The sequence below is a fragment of the Acinonyx jubatus genome, chromosome B4 (assembly GCF_027475565.1).
Source record: "Acinonyx jubatus isolate Ajub_Pintada_27869175 chromosome B4, VMU_Ajub_asm_v1.0, whole genome shotgun sequence".
Classification (NCBI taxonomy): domain Eukaryota; kingdom Metazoa; phylum Chordata; class Mammalia; order Carnivora; family Felidae; genus Acinonyx; species Acinonyx jubatus.
This window is the reverse complement of record NC_069387.1, coordinates 91259680-91276419: the sequence shown is the minus strand read 5'-3', so window position 1 is coordinate 91276419 and position 16740 is coordinate 91259680. Positions and strand designations below refer to the sequence as shown.

General features: G+C 40.7%; 1 long non-coding RNA gene across 1 annotated transcript; it reads left to right on the top strand.

Moving 5' to 3' along the window:
* The first annotated feature begins 276 nt into the window (after positions 1-276).
* LOC128311050 (uncharacterized) lies at positions 277-16000 on the top strand. The gene is made up of 3 exons (XR_008288974.1): positions 277-590; positions 15449-15661; positions 15854-16000. It is a non-coding gene; the product is annotated as an uncharacterized LOC128311050 (long non-coding RNA).
* Positions 16001-16740: the final 740 nt, after the last annotated feature.

Below are 16740 nucleotides of genomic sequence, written 5' to 3'. Positions count from 1 at the left end.
CATCTCCTCTTTCATAATATTTTGTCATAAATCCCAGGAACATTATCATTTTATTTGTAAATATGTATCTCTGAAATGTAAGTCTTTCTGTCACATAACCATAATTCTGTCATGATACCTAAAAAGATTGAAGTCATTTCTTCAAACAGCCAGTCAATATCTGCACTTGTAATCTGTGCAAATGCGTATATACACATATGTATATAGTTGACATAAAATTTTTATTGCCCTTGTATTAGAAAGCAAAATGTGTTTGAATTGAAATTTTAAGCTGTGACCCCTCTTTCACTTCCAGACTGAGCTATTATTTCTATTAAGTCGAACTCAGAAGGGCATCTTCTTATTTTGAAGGTAGTGAGCAAGAAACATTCTATCAAGACTGCAACTGATGTAAATGGTGGCTCAGAGACTGGTATAGTCAGTAATAACTGTGGCTCCAATGGCCAGACTTCCCAGAGACCTCGGGACGGTGGAGGTGAGCCTCCAATGCCAGCTTGCTTCTCAGCCGCTTTGCCACTCAAGACCTCTGTGATATTTCCAATCTTCCAAAAGGGATGACCGCCTTCAAGAACACTTGGATTTCCTGCCAGGTAAAAAGCATCCTTGCTGCTCTCGTTTTCGTAAGAAACTAGGTTCTCAGTTTTTCATGTCTTCTCCCTCATCGTTTTCTCAATCAAAGAAAAAAGAGACAAAACATCAGCCAGATGTGGCGTCCCAGTATTTCCTTGTTCTCCTCCTTAGCACTCTGACACCCTGATGTTTTCCTTGTGGGGTTGATTTTACTTTGACTCTAGTTCAAAACCAACAAATGCGCATAGATATATCTTATCTCTCTCATATTTGTATAGTATCTAATATCAATCTATCGTCTTTTTATCTATCAACACAGTTCTGCTTTTAAATTATAGACACATCACTTACCAACCATGTAAGTTAAGAAAAGTTATCTAATCTCTTTCTCACTTGTCAAATGGGGTAGGGCTGCTGGGAAGATTCCATGAGTGAACACATGTAAAGTGCTTACTACAGTGACTAGAATAAAGTATGTGCTCAAGTTCCTAATATTATTAATGACACTTTACTTGCCCAGTAAATGATACTGTACCTTAATAGCTACTTAAAAAAAACTTTGAAAGTTGTCACTATTGATTTTTCTTCATGCTGAAACTACCGATAGTGTAGTACTTTTCTGATTTACTTATTTTAGCTTCTATCAGTGGATGTTGCCTATGGTAATTATTACTGTGCTGTTCTAATGATGTGTTTTTAAAAGACAGATTCTTTTTTTTTAAGTGTATTTATTTTGAGAGAGACAGAGTGAGAGCACGTGCGTGCGTGCGCACAAGCGGGGGAGGGGGAGAGGGAGGGGAGAGAATCTCAAGCAGGCGCCAAGTTGTCAGTGCAGAACCTATGTGGGGCTCCATCTCGCAAACTGTGAGATCATGACCTGAGCCCAAATCAAGACGCTCAACCAACTGAGCTACCCAGGTGCCCCTGTAATGATGCTTTCTTAATTTCCCTTGTTCCTTCTGTGTTTATTAATTAAAATTCTTCTCTGTGGAAGAGTTGTCCCTCTTCCCCCATTCATTTACTAATTTAGTTCTATATTAATGTGAGTGTAGATTCATAGATTTTTGTTTAATTATTTGGGTTATAATCCAATGGTATCATCGTTTATTTTGTTGTTATTGTTGTTCTAACTTTGGCCATTAGGAGCTATTTCAAGGTTGTCTCCTGCTGTGCCCTTTCATTATGTTTTGTTGTTGGTTTTGTTTGTTTGTTTTTGTTTTATTTTGTTTTGTTTTACCACTTCCTTACTTTTTGGCAACGCAAGATGCTCTAGTATCATTTACATTTTCTGTACCCCAGCGCTGGAGTCAGCCAGGACCACATCCCTTCTCTTGGAGAATGATACTTAGAAACCAAAATCTGCGTGCTAGGTATGCTAAGTATTGCTGTTTCTAGTTCCTCTCAATGAAGGGAAGTAGGAAATATAAGTAGGTACACTTATGCATGCACATACATATATATTTCTGTATGTATCTGCATACATGTCAAAAAATCATTGAGTCCATATTCTAGCTTTGATATTCATTTCTAACTTTTTCTCCCAACAGTGAGAAATCTTCCTTCCATTATCTGCAATGTTTGTGTTTTTGTTCAAACCTAGTATATAAATACAGTAGCTTTAGGTTTGCAAATCCATACCCTTGGGCGAAACCAATTTATCAATGAGAGTACAGTGTTTAACTTCTTTTTGTTTTGAGTCTTATAGTATCTAGCAAAACACTGTTTTCCAAAGTTACTTAGATCAGCTCCTTTTTACTCCATCCTCCTTCAGTGTGGTTATATTGTTCGTTTGTAATACTCACAGCCTGCATTACATCTTTCCCACATCCTCATTGATTGGTTTTAGTTTATGGAAGGCAAAATTTACTCAGTGATGTACAGTTCTGTAGGTTTTGCCAAATGCATGGAGTTGTGTATCTTTCACCACATTTCCATTCTGTTCCATTAGCCCCCCAGTTCCTTGTGCTGTTCCTGTGGAGTCAACCCCTCCTCTTACCCCTCAATGCCTGGTGGCCACCTACCTGTTTCCCATCCCTGTAGTTCCAGATCATTATACAAATGGAATTATATGTAGCCTTTTTACCCTGGCTTCTTTCACTTAGCAGAATGCATTTAAGATTTGTTCAGGTTTTTATGTGAACAGATTCATTGTTTTTTATTGTTAAATGGCATTCCATTGAAGGCATGTGCCAGTTTATCCATTCACCAGTACAGAATCTCTGGGTTATTTCCGATTTTGGTTGATTGTGGATAAAGCTGGTATAAATGCACACATGCAGATTTTGTGGCAACATAAGTTTTCGTTTTTCCTGAGTACATACCTAAAAGTAGATTTTTGGATGGTGAGGTTGGTGTGTGTTTAAATTTATAAGGAACTGGTCAAACTATTCACTGAACTTTGCACTCTCTCAAACAATGTGTGAGAGTTCCACAATGTACAATGTTGTCTTTCTGTGAATACCCTTGGTCTTCATGGAGAAAGAGCCTTCAAGAGGGTGCACAATTCTTCAGCTTCTGGGACCCCCAGGGGCTTCACGCTGTTCCACTACCCCTCACTTGACCTTCACCAATTTGTCAGTTATTCTACTTCAGCTCTTCTTCCATTTGAGAAAAAGTATTTTAACAAAATGGATAAAAGAATGAAAAAGCACATGGAATAACAGACATCAAATTGAAAGTAGTGATAATCTTTGCTGGGAAGGAAGAAATACAAGTGGAGATGAAAATTTAAAAAGCTTTATTGTATTGACAATGTTCCATTTTTTGAGCTGAGTGATGACATAGTTATTGTATTATCCTTAATACCCTTGGGCGTGTTTAAAATCACATGAAATTAAATAATAAACAAATATGACAAAATAAAGCTAAATTGTGAACCCTAAGTAGAAGCCAAATGTATTTAAAAAATAGATTCATGGGATATTTTTTCTCCCTTATGTATGTCTGTATTATTTTAATTTAACTATTCACATATTATGTTTTTACTCAGGGAACACAAATATGTTTTGTAAAAAGTAAGAACACTAGGCTTATTTTTGTAACCACTGGACTTCCCAAGTTTCACACATTTCAGTGACTTTGTTGAATATGAGAGGTGTCATAAAAGCCTCCCTTGTTTATAAAAAGATGAGGGGAAACCAATTTGCTATTGAAATTGGGGCAGAGTTTGGGGCTAGACTGATGTGGAAAATTTCCAGAATGTCACAAACCTTGGGTTTACTTGAATCATCCCCTATGTGAAAGCAACATGTTTTGGAGTCAGAGATACCGCAAAGAAAAATCTTCCTTTCTCGCTGCACAAAGTTAAATTTTTCTTAACTTCCATTTCCTTAGCTTTTAAGTGGTAATAATAAAAACTCCCCTGTACAATTATTTTGAAGTTAATGGATATCTGACCTACGTGACCCAGTTGTACCCCTTGCTCGCAGAACTCCAACCATAGCTTCCTTCTCTTTATTACTCCAACTGGCCCAGCTTATTTCTGCCTTAGGACCTTTACGCAAACAGTTTTCTTGGCGTGGAGTGCTCTTTCTCCTGATCTTCCCATGGCTGCCTCCTTTTTTACCATTCAGGTCTCAGTTTACATGGCTTTCCCTTGGAGAGACCGTACCCGATTGTCCAAGCTACAGTAGCTTCCAAGTCGCACTGTTATACTCCGCATAGCATTTACTACTGTAATAGTTCTCATTTACTGAGTTCTTCGTCGTCCGTTACCTACCCCAGCTCAACTGTCTTGCATTCAGAAGAGCACCTAGCTCAAAATAAAGAATCCGTGAATATTTGTGGAGAGAAAGAATGAGTAAATAACGGTCATTCTTTTGTTATTGAAAAGTTCTTAATATTGGTTGGTTCCTACGAGATGCCTTAAGATCAAGGAATAGAAGATATTCCATATCTGCATTGGTACTACATTCTTTGAAAAAATAGTTTTGATCACCATTTTTTTTTTTTGTAAAGTACTATGTAGAAAGTTGAGGCTTTTTAGGAGAAGAGACTTTGAATGATGTAGTTTGAGGCAGACAGCCTAAGAGATGATCTTTTTAGACCCCACGGGGTAAGAATCAGAGATGCCTCCTGCTTGCATATAAATCATAGAGCCAAGTCAGGGGGGCAGGTAGGAAGAGGTAGATAGAAAACAAGCTAAGGAGAAGGATTTTTGTCACTTACCTAATATATTAGGTAAGGGATGGGGAGAATCTGAAGCGATTTGAGGTTTCTGATTTGGACCACCAGGTGGCTGGTGGTGCTATTTGGTAACATAAGAGTATAGAAAAAGGAAGCAAAGGAGAATCAAGGGCTAGAGAAGTAGGAAGAACCAAGTGTGGCTCTCCAGGTTACAGCTGGATATATCAGATTTGGTGCTCAGGGTCTGGACTAGACTGATAGATGGGGTTTCTTATCCTCCCCATGATAGCTGAAGTCGTGGGAGTAGCTGAGATCACCAGGTAGTGTGTGTAGAGAACAGGAATGAGGACTGAACCTTCAGTTACAGGTAACATTGTGGGACAGAAAGACAAGAGGGGGCGGAAAAGAAGTGGCTGGGGTGTCAGGAGACACAGAGCAGCCTCAGAGAAGCTAAAGAAAGAAAATGAGGCGTGGTCAACACACCGAAGACCAAAAGGGGGCGGGTTCTGAGACTGGAAACAAGTCCACTGATTTGCCGATTTGTGGTCACTTGTGACCTTTGGCAGTCAGAATTTGAGAGGTGTTGGGGTGGGGGTGGTGCAGAACTTAGAGAGCCGTGGGCTAAACAGGGAAGTGAGAAAGAAGAGACAGATCTGGTTTGTCTGGTTCTTTCAACTGCGGTAGTGCTGGCAAAGTGCCACTTTTTGGCAAGCACGTTACTTATATTGGCGGCTCATCTTAAGGCTAATCGACCATGATCTCTCTTTCTGTTTAAGCCTCGGTAAGCTGGTGTCTTTCTGTCCTGAATGTATCATCATTTTTAAAAAGCCTAAATCCAAAAAGCACCTTGTTAGTTTAAGTCAAACTTCCTAAACTCATTCTGAAACCTGATTTCATCGCTAGTGGCTTCGGTCTTGGCTTAACCCTGCTTTTTGAGCCTCCCAGCCCTCTCCCTAAGGAACTGGAAATGAAGGTGTTCCTGTTCCTATAACCTTTGCCCATGGAAAACAAGAATGACCTCAGTTTTACTCCAGGAAAACAAATCGAATTTGAACAAGTGTTATGTTTAGTGACTCAAGGAGAAAAATAGACCCAGGAGTAGATAGAAACATTCTTACATATAGCTCAGCTAATTGTGTGAAGTTGGCGGTCGTGAATGTTGGTGGGACCTGAGTGCTGGTTACAGCGAGGCGGAAGGTGGGCAGAAGATGCTTCCTCCGGGTGGCTCTGGCGCACTGTGCACTACGCCTGCCTTCCTGCAGACACAGGCTCAGTGACTGTACCTGAAGAACCCTGAACCCCGAGCTGGGGGGGGGGGGTGTGGACCTGTGTACCCACGCCCCCTGGCCTCTGTGGCAGGCTGCCAGCGCATGTTAGTGGGAGTTTGTTTGGGAACCTGAAGCCTGTGTACATCAGATGAGTGGCCAAGATGCTTGGGTGTATGCTGACTCATTTAAGAACAACTGATTTAGAGAGCTGCTTGGGTGTGGGTGTTAGCGTACTGTGGTTGATTTTCCAGCATGCTACCAAAAAAGCAGTAGATGGAAGTGGCGAGTGATGAAGTCAAAACATGGTTATGGTACTGTTCAGAACCTTACCCAGTAGTTCTTTCCTTTCTGTCTTTTGGGATGCCCTGGTAGTTAGCACCTGAATCTGGCAATAGTTTAGAAATACTGAAATACGAATAGTAAAATGGTTGAGCACTTAGCAGATGCCAGGCATGTTTCTTAATGTTTTATGTGCGTTGAATAATTCACTCCTTACAGCCACCCTCTGAGGCATTATACAATTGTCACGTCCATTTTGCAGTCAGAGCAGCTGAGGCTTGGGGGTTAGAAGCACCTATTCTGAGGATACTAGGGCATTCATAGTGGAGCATGGCATTGAAACCCAGGTCTGATTCAAGTCTGTGCTCTTAACTCTGAAATGCTAATGAGAGCTTGGTTTCATTTAGACAGAAACCAATGGGCTGTGCTTAATATTCTGCAGGTGTGCTTACTATATCTCTTCCTGATTTTTTAGACATACATATACACAGATTGGAGGCTGAGTGTCCATTTACTCTGAAAATGTGCACTAAAATGGGATTTAATTAGGTGCATGAAGAAGGGATCGCAGTCTTTTTATATGTGATGAATAGATGAGTCCCTTTCATTCCTTGGTGGTTAATTGCTGCTCAAGGATGTTCCAGAGATCACCTCTTGCTCTGGGGGGGGAGAAGCAGGTGGGCTGTTGTGGGCTGGGCCGGGCCCTGCTTCTGGTGAGGCCCAGGGGCTCCTTAAGACAGAGTCTATCAGAGAATCCTGGCGCTAAAGAGAGGATAATTAGGAAGGAGAGATGGCTGAGGGTGAATGAATTCCTCCAATGGCATAAGTTAGTCTTTCAGGCATGACATTTATCTTCTGTAACATCTTTTGCGGACTCCGTCTCAGAGTTTTTGGAATCTTTTTTTCCACGGGCCTGTTGCCCTCATGCAATCTGAAGTGGAGGGGCAGTTAGGGGCAGAGGGCTTTTCCCCACATGCCTGAGGCTTCATCAGTCTGATTTCAAAATAGAGTCATCTTTTTAATTAAAAAATTTTAACTGCTTGAATTATTAAAGTGCAAACTGCTACCTTCTTTTTGGACCAAATTCTAGAATTTAGTGTCCCCTGCCTCTACTGTTTTCCCACCACACTGAAAGCTCCCCTCTAGGTCCCGGGACTGAGCTGCCTTGGTCACCCTGCCATCACTTGGGGCCCATCTTCACACTCCCCCCTTGACCCCTGTTCTTCCATTTGCCATCCTCTCCGAACTATGGGGCAGGCCCTTCCATAATTCCCTGTAACACAATTGAGACAAAACACATGAGTAGTAAAATTTAAATAACCACTCTTCTAACTGTGGCTTTTCTTAGAGCCTTCAAGATTGCTCAGCTTCCAATTGGCCATCACCTAGCAGAGAACAGTTCCTCCGCATCACCCCACACATAGGAAGGTCCCAAGCAAGGGAAACCCTGCAAAATTCCCCTCGGCCCAGAGACAGGAAGCCAAGTTTCCCACATTCTGTGTAAAGCCACCATGTTGATTACACTGACTGTACTGGAATTAATGTCTGTCCACAGTGAGTATCCTACTGGGAGTATGTATTTCCTTAAATGAAAACCCTACCCCTACTTGGTATAGGTTTAACCTTCAGCTCCCCCAAATCATCAGAACACCCAAGTCACACATTAGTGCTTTCCAGCTTCTGGGTTTTTCTAAAACAAGGTCTTCAGTGGGACTCTGCACACTACCCTGGCTTACGTGGTTCCAAACCCCACCATGGTCTTTCCTTCAGCAGGACAGAAAAGAGGTTCATACCCACACTTCCTCATGTAGGTATCTTCCTCCCAACATCCCAGCTCCTGCAAAGATCTCAAAGATCAACACATCCCACTCTGTAAGGAGGCCCAAATAGGATACAGGTTTGATAGGGCAGACAGCATGCTTAACAGGAAGAAAACATTTCTCTCTCTGAAATGTAATTTGTAGGAATAAAGATTTGTCAAAAGACGCTCCCAGGTGACATATGGTACGCAGTGTCTCATTTTGAACTGTGACCGGCACACAGAGGTACCCAATAAATATGGAGTGAATAAAGGTAGCATTGACATTAGGGATGTGTCACCGCACTTGGGTCTTCCCCAAGCAGGGTGGGTGGACGTGTGCTTCCTATCTGAATAACGGCAGAACCTCTCTCAAGTATTTTTTTTTTCCTTTTGCTTTTCCCAGAACAAAGGGACTGTCTGACACAAAAAATAAATTCAAATTTCTAGTCTAGAAGACAGAGCAGCTTGCTAATTTTAAAATGGTTATTTCCCTCATTTATTTCAGAATCAATGCTTATTAGAATTTTTGTTATTTTAATGTAGTTGGAGTGGAAAGAATACCATATGTGGAATTGTTTGACCTGGATATGAATCCTGGTTCTGTGCTTCATTAGCTTTGTGATGCGGGACAAATTATAACCTTCCTGAAGTTCAGCCTCTTCATCTTAAAACGGGAATACTTATGTCATGAGAACTAAGTAATAACAAGTATATGATATTATTTGGGAAGAATGAAGTGTTTTAATTATGTAAATTAGAGTTCTGTTGTTATTATTATTATAATTACTCAAGCTTTCACTCATTTCAGGCCTTCCAACTTGATCATATTTGAGACAGGAAGAAGGTAATGGAAGGCTTAACAATTCTATTTCCTCTTTTTAGCTTCTGGGTCTTGTGATTCTCTATTCCAAAGACTTTAGCGAAGGTAGTTGATACTCCTTTTCCTCATCTGAACAACTGTTTATTGAGTAGTTACTATAGACTAGATGCTAATCTAGGTGTTGGGGGAAATGTGAAGATAATATAAATTGTTCCTGACCTTGTCGGGTTATAATCTAGTTGGGAAAACAGATTTTGAACATGTAATTTCATAATTAACTAAGTGCAATTGGAACTGTTCTGACAGGGAAGCACTGAGACCAGTGTTCTCAGGTGGCTAGTCTGACCAAGCATCTGCTGTGGTGGCTCTGCCTAAATTCTGGGCCTTGCCAGTGCCTGCTATAGCAGTCCTTGGGAGGTGCCATCAGTCCTTTGTCACTTACAATTAGCCTCTTACATCAGAGGCTCTCAGAAATTTCTCCCAGAGCCAGTCAGCCTCCATTGAATCTCAGTGTCTGTCTCCATTTAAAATGGCTTCTGGGTTCTTTGGAACTTGGACAACTACGTGTTTCCTATGCTGCTCAAGGTGAACTTGTTTCTGGGCCTTCCAGCAGCAGTTATGGCGTCTGCAAAATGTTTTAAGGAACTCGCTCAAAGCCCTCTTCAGTTGCTCGGCAGATATCTGCCAGTGCAACCTTCTGTAGCGTCTTGGGATACAGATCAGATTCTTGACTTCTTTCTCTGCTCAGCGCTAGCCATCAGACTCCCAGAAGTCAGGAGTATAGAGTCTAGGGCTCACCACTCAAATTCTGATATGACCCAGGGTTATGACATGTTCTGTTGGGCTGACATGTAGAAATGTCTTCATGCCAGTTAGGGATGATGTGGGTTTATTGGAAAGATCACTGAACTAGTAATCAGCAGACCGGCCTTATTACAAATCAGCTCTGTGACCTAGAGCAAGGCATCAGTTCTGTGGTTCTCAAGTGTGACACCTGTAAAATGAATATAGAGTATTCATCACTTAATCAGTGTTTATTAAATTGTTTAGAGGAACTGGGCTATACATTTATATATACACAGATTTTTGGTAATCTAAATTATTTGGACCTTGGAATTTTATCCTTAGAATATATATTATTCAGTGACTGGAAGAACAGGATGACATATGTGCCTCGTGGTGCATGTGTGATTGAATATTAATGCCCCCCAACTCAAATTCATATGTTGAAGCTCTTATCCCCAGTGTGATAGTGTTTGAAAATGAAATCTTTGGGAGATAATTAAGGCGGGATGAGGTTGTGAGGATAGGATCCCTGGTCTGATGGGATTAATGCTCTTATAAAAATAGGCACCAGGGATCTAGCTCTCCATGTCTCTGTGTACCCACAAAGAAGAGGTCATGTGAGCACATGGCAAGCTGGCTGCCATTTACAAACCAACAGAAGAGGCCTCAGAATGAAACCAATTTGCTGGCACCTGGATCTTGGACTCCTCAGCCTTCAGAACTGGAGAACTAAATTTCTGTTGTTTAAGCCTCCCAGTCTGTGGCATTTTGTTATAGCAGCCCGAATGGACTAATATAATGCATAACAACATCTTAACAAAGGGAAATTAACAAAGGGAAATTTTTCTCGGTTTTATTTTGAGATTTCCATTGCCTGGGTCTTTTGTTTATCAGGGAAGAAAATGAGAACATTAAGACCTTATTTCTGAGAAGAGTTAATTTTTAGATCTGTAAGTTAGTTGACTGGCCGGTGGTGGAAGGCAGCTTATTTCAGATAATCACAGATTCTGAAACTATGTACTTGATATTTTTATAGACATGGCTATTTACCCTCTAAGAATTGAATATTAAACTGCCAACATAATTCTAACCTTATATCAGATGATCAAGTATAGAGAAAGAACTGCTCCAGAGCTTGCTTTCTGAGTCAATCAAACAGTGGGAGCAGGAACTCTCCCACTCGTTCTAATTTATCACAGTCCTTACTGCTGTGTTATAATAAGGCCTTATCACCCACTCCTTATTTGTATTTTCATGTATATACAAATGTAAAGTCATAGACTTGGGAGTGGTTTTCATTGTGAAACATCTTAATACCTTTTCCTTCCAAGAGCTCTGGACAGATCAGCCCATTTATAATGTAACATCAGTTATGTTTAACAAAGGAAATATTCTCTCATTTTTATTGTGAGAATTTTATAAATGTTTTTGCCCGTATCAGCATCTAACTCCTTTTTTATTATGATCTAATTTCTTTCTCTCATTTTATTCTTTCTTTTTTTTTTTTTTGAGCTCCCTCTACTTACTATCTTTACATGACATATCTCATAAAATACAAGAGCACTGAGCTGATTTGCCAGAACAGAGAAGTTGCATTTCATTCAGAGCCACATTTATCAATGGAAGATCAACTCAAGTTTTTACTTTCTGATTGTCATGTAGCTGCTGAAAAGATTTCAAATCCTTACAATTCCAATATTTCCCCCTTTGACTCCATTTAGTTGACTTGATTTCCCCTCTACTATTCTCCACCTTCTTTTTCGTCAACTTTCTCCTCTCCTTTAGTTGCCTCTTTGCATCAGAAGCAATCTATCAGTTGAGAAATGCCTACTCCTTTCCCTGAGATAGGACCCTGAAATGAAGGCTGGGTTAGCTCCTGAAGTCAGCTGAAATCTACTTATGCTCATTTTGATCTGAGCGGAAGTTTTGGATTCTCATTGGAGCTGGTATTCAGACATTAATAAATATTTATATGCCAGGTATATAATAAGTACTGTATGCCAGGTATACAGTAGGAACCAAACATACAAATTCTCGTGTCGTCATGGGCCTGTGTCCCGATGAGGAAACCAGATAATAAACAAGTGTATAAGTGTGTGCTGTCATGGGAAGTAGCGATGAGAGCCGGGAGGAACAGTCAGGTGGCAATGGTTACTGGAGAGGAGGGAGTCTACCTGAGGAGATGACCTTTGAGGCTGAATGCACTGGGCAAGAATCACTGAAATATCTGGGGGAGTAGTGTTCCAAATGAGAAGAGCAAATGCAAGGTCTCTGAGTAGGGGTGAGCCAAGAGTGTCTGAGAACCAGCTCTGAGGCCAGTGTGTCTATAGGGCGGGGTGAGGGGTGGGAGGGGGGAACACTGTAGCTGAGAAAACAAGCAGACTTAGGAAAATAGAAACAAGAAACATTATGTATCACCACATTAAGAAGTCATTTGGGACAACATAAAATAAACAAGAATGCCACTGGATAACCACAAAAGGGAAGTATCCTGTGGCCTGGGCATCAGTGAGGAAGGCTTCCCGGGCAAAGGATGGTTTTGAGCTGTTCTCCTTCATTCATTCATTTACTCAGCTTGTATTTGTTGAGTGCCACATAGGTGCCAGGCTCTGTGGCAGGTGCTAGAGATATCATGATGAGCAACACACACCAAACCCTGTGTCCACCAACTTACTACCTAGTTGGGGAGAGGGAAGTAAAGCAAAGAATTACATAAGCAAATACACAATTATGGACTGTGAAGAATGCTGCCCAAGTACAGTGTAGCATATGTATGGGAAGAGTGTAAGACCCACTGCAGCCTGGGAGCCTGGTAGGTCATGGAGAAGGTGATGCTCACAAAGTGACAAGATGACTGGGAGTTGGCCGGGCAGCGGGTGTGCAAGAACCATCTGGGTAGAGGCAGCAGACAGTGGGGAGGCCCAGGTGGAATGACTCAGACCTGTTTAGGAAACTAAAATGCAGCAGTGTGGTTGAGCACAGCAAGGGCAGGTGGGGTCAGACTTCCTGGAATGGGGCTGCACCAAATCATGTGGAGCTTTGGATTTTAAATTTTGTCCTAAAAACAGTGGGCGGCAATATGATAAGACTGATGATTTCAGATGCTCATGTTCCAAGGTGTATAAGGAAAGATAGGAGAAGACGTCAAAAAAGGAAGTAGGGAACTAACGGAGAGGTGATTGCAAGAGTCCAGGTTAGGATGATTCTGGCTTAGTGTCGAGTGGTGACAGTGGAGATCAAGAGGAAGAGGAGGTATTTTTTTGGAATGTTTTCGTAAGGCAGGTCTTAGGTGATATGCAGAGTTTTCATTTATGTGGTAAAAACATTAGAAATACAGAGAAAACAAAAGCCCCAAGTTTATACATTCTAATACTCTAACAATGAAACGTGCTTCAGCCAGAAATCCGGGCATTGTCACTGCAGACCTTGTATGCCAGCAATAATTGTTTTATTTTTGCAAAGTCTTTGGGAGTTTGATTTGCTGCTTTCATGCAAATTGCAAGATAGCAATGCACTTATTTGTTCAACAGATAGAACACCATGTGCTAAGAACAGTTACAAGTGCTGGGAACACAGTGGTGAATGGATAGGTCAGATCTCTTTTTTTGAAGAGCTTGTATTCTGGTAAAACTTCTATTTCTGTGTATTGTTTTAAGAAATATATATTTTCAGGGTGCCTGGGTGGCTCAGTCAGTTAAGTGTCCGACTTCAGCTCAGGTCACCATCTCAGGGGTTCGAGGCTTGGAGCCCTGTATCGGGCTCTGTGCTGACAGCTCAGAGCCTGGAGCCTGCTTCAGATTCTGTGTGTGTCTCTCTTTCTCAAAAATAAACAAACATTACAAAAATTTAAGAGAAAAATAAAAAGAAATAATATATTTTGACCGAAAGAAAATAAGAGTGGCATGTTTCTTAAATACCTCAGTTTGATATAAGAAGGTATAAAGTAATAGCTGAATTCTATTTTTTTTTAATTTCTGAATTCTTATGAGAAGGACTCCAAACTTCTGTTAAAAAAATTTAAAAAGGGGGACACCTGGGTGGCTCAGTCAGTTGAGCATCTGACTCTTGATTTCGGCTGAGGTCGTGACTCCAGGGCCATGGGATTGAGTTGGGCTCTGCACTGAGTGTGGAACCTGCTTAAGACTCTCTCTCTATCTCTCCCTCTGCCCCTTTCCCCTACTTGCATGCTCTCTCTGTCCCTAAAATAAAAAAAATTTTCAATCTAAAAAGTAAATAAATTAATATGCAAATAACTTACTGGGAAAGCATTTTCCACCAAACTAACCAAGAAATAATGTTACCATAAAAAGATTTTGCATAAATCATTAAATGAAGCAGAATCTCCCAACAGAAAAGCTAACTAAAGACGTAAAAAAATACAGTTAAAATAAATGATAAACTAGTTTCCAAATAGAAAAAATTGACCTTAGTAGTAATAAAAGAAATGCAAGTTAAAATACCATATGGTATTTTCTCCTTTAACACTAGCAAAGATTTCTCCTTTTTAAATCATCATGATGCTAAGTGGTGGGCCGGAGTGGCTGAACCAGTGTGATTTGGTGTAACTTTTCTGAAAGTAATTTGGCAGTATGCATGATGGGCTTAAAATGTTAAATCCTTTTTCTTAATTATACTTTTGGGTATATAACCTAAAATAATCAACAATACAGACAGAGGTTTCTATAAATATAAGTGAGGAGAGGGTTCAAGATAGAGCACAGATAATGAGCTTGAGAGGTCAGAAAGTTGACTTTGTGACCTGAGTTGTAAAAAAGATTCTTCAGAACTTCTGGAGATTTCATTTCGATCAACTGTGAATGGATTGAGCAGCCTCAGGAGAGAGCTACCTCATCCAAGGTACCTCCATTTCCTGCTTGGGTGAAGATGCTGTACTGATTTAGTCTCAAAACAGGGTTACAGACCTTAGGGTTTCCTTACTCTCTCACCTTCAAAGAACTGCACCAAGCTTCTCTTAGTCAGCGACTGGGGCAGAGCGTAAACAGACCTACTAGTAGCTCTCTGCTGCCATCTCCAGTCCTCTTCTCTCAGTCCTAACTTCCACCTCCATTTCAAATTTTAGAACCCCTACACACACACACACACACACACACACGAGAGGGAGTGGTGGTAGAAATATATTAGTGGATTTGGGATCAATAATAATTGGTAATGCTTATATAGTGTACATGTCAGGCTCTGTGTTTACTATGTGTATCATATATACATAACACATATTTATGCATTTGCCTATATTAATCCAATCCTAACAATGACAACAAAATAATAGTATCATGGGGTAGATGCTATCATGATCCCCCATTTGACAGATGAGGAAGCTGAGGCACGGTGACTTAACCAAGGTCGTACAGCTAGTGTGTGGTAGAGCTGGGATTCTCAGGTAGCAATCTGGGTCCAGAATTCTGCTTTCTAAACCACCATATCATTCTGCCTCTTTAACCAAACGATCAGAGTTCCTGTCCTGACTCTCCCACTTAACCAATTAGCAGTTAGGAAAGACACTAAACATCTCAGAGCCTGGTTACCTAGTGTGAAAAGGTTATATATTAATACCAGCTGCACTGAAGGGTTGCGATGATGGAATGAGATGAGGTATGTGAAGGTCCTGACATATAATAAGTATTCAAGTACTGACGACCTTATTATTCGTAAGTCCTTTATAATTTTATGTAATTTAGTATATTGACTTTGCCATAACATTTAATGCCCATTTAAGTATTAATTGCGAAGACAAAGTTGTACCCTCCTGAAACTTTTTTGGGCCCATTTCTTGTGTTGCAGCATCTGGTGGTTATGGAACTCACCAAAGAGTTCTGATCCCTGCCTCTTCATCGGGTTGTCGAGACCACCTGTGAGACTTGGACACCCACGACTCTAGACAAGGTCTCTGCCAGCTCTGTGGAGTCCACTGCGATGAGTTTGACAAAAAGTCTCAGCAGTTTCCTGCGGCTGTAGTGAAGTGGCCGTTAAGGTTGGGTACAAAGGAACTCACCGGTATGTTCCACACTGTGGGTGTCCAGATGCACAGTTTAGAAATGGGCTTGCCTGTCTGTCTGATCCCATGAGGTAGCTTCTAAGGAACGGCTGTGGTAGAGTTTTATGTTAATCACAAGAGTGCAGTGATAAGCACATCTTATTTTACTTTCTCACTTATGTGGTCACTGTTTGTTCATTTTGATCCTGCAGAGTAAGGGTTCTAAGAAAAAGAGAAAAATAGTTTCCTTCTATACCACCAGAGTGGAAGTGGAGATGGAAACGTTTCTCTTGGGTAAGTCTCTCTGTACAGTGTTTAACAAGTTTCTATGTTTCTTCAGGCAAAATGTACATCTGTTTGTTTTCTTCGATTTCCTTCTTTTTTTTAAAGGTATGGATTAACTATATTTAACCCCTTCCCCAATCTCTCATTTCTTTTTTCTTTAGTTTATTTACTTATTTCGAGATATATATATATATATATATCGAAAGAGAGTGAGAGTGGGGGAGAGGTAGATAGAGAGGGAGAATCTCAAGCAGGCTCCGTGCCGTCAGCACAGAGCTTGATGTAGGGCTCGAACCTACGAACTGTGATACATGACCTGAACTGAAGTCAAGAGTCGGATGCTTACTTAACTGACTGAGCCACCCAGGCGTGCCCCCCCACCACCGATCTCCCACTTCTTGTGTTTTAGAGTTGTGTAGATCTGAGTACATTTGGAATCGGCTATATATCTGGCTCTACTGTTGGCCGAGATTTGAACTAGTTACTTATTCCTGTGAGCCTAGAATGTCTTATCTATATATTGAAAATAATAATGCATAGGTCATGGGGTTGGTAAAATGATTAATGGGATATGTGTAATGCATTTTGCAAAATGACTATAGTAGATAATTTACACGGCTAGGGAGCATAGCAGCATGTAAAAGAAAAAACATATATAGGCATGAAAAACAAGAGACTAGAACAAAGAAAAGAAGGAGTTGGTTTGGAAATAACCAAATAATAAATAGATAAAAGAGAAACAGTTTTTCTTGGGGAAGAAAAAGATAACAAGTTCACAGTTCAAAATAAGATTCTGTCATTTGCCACTCACTGC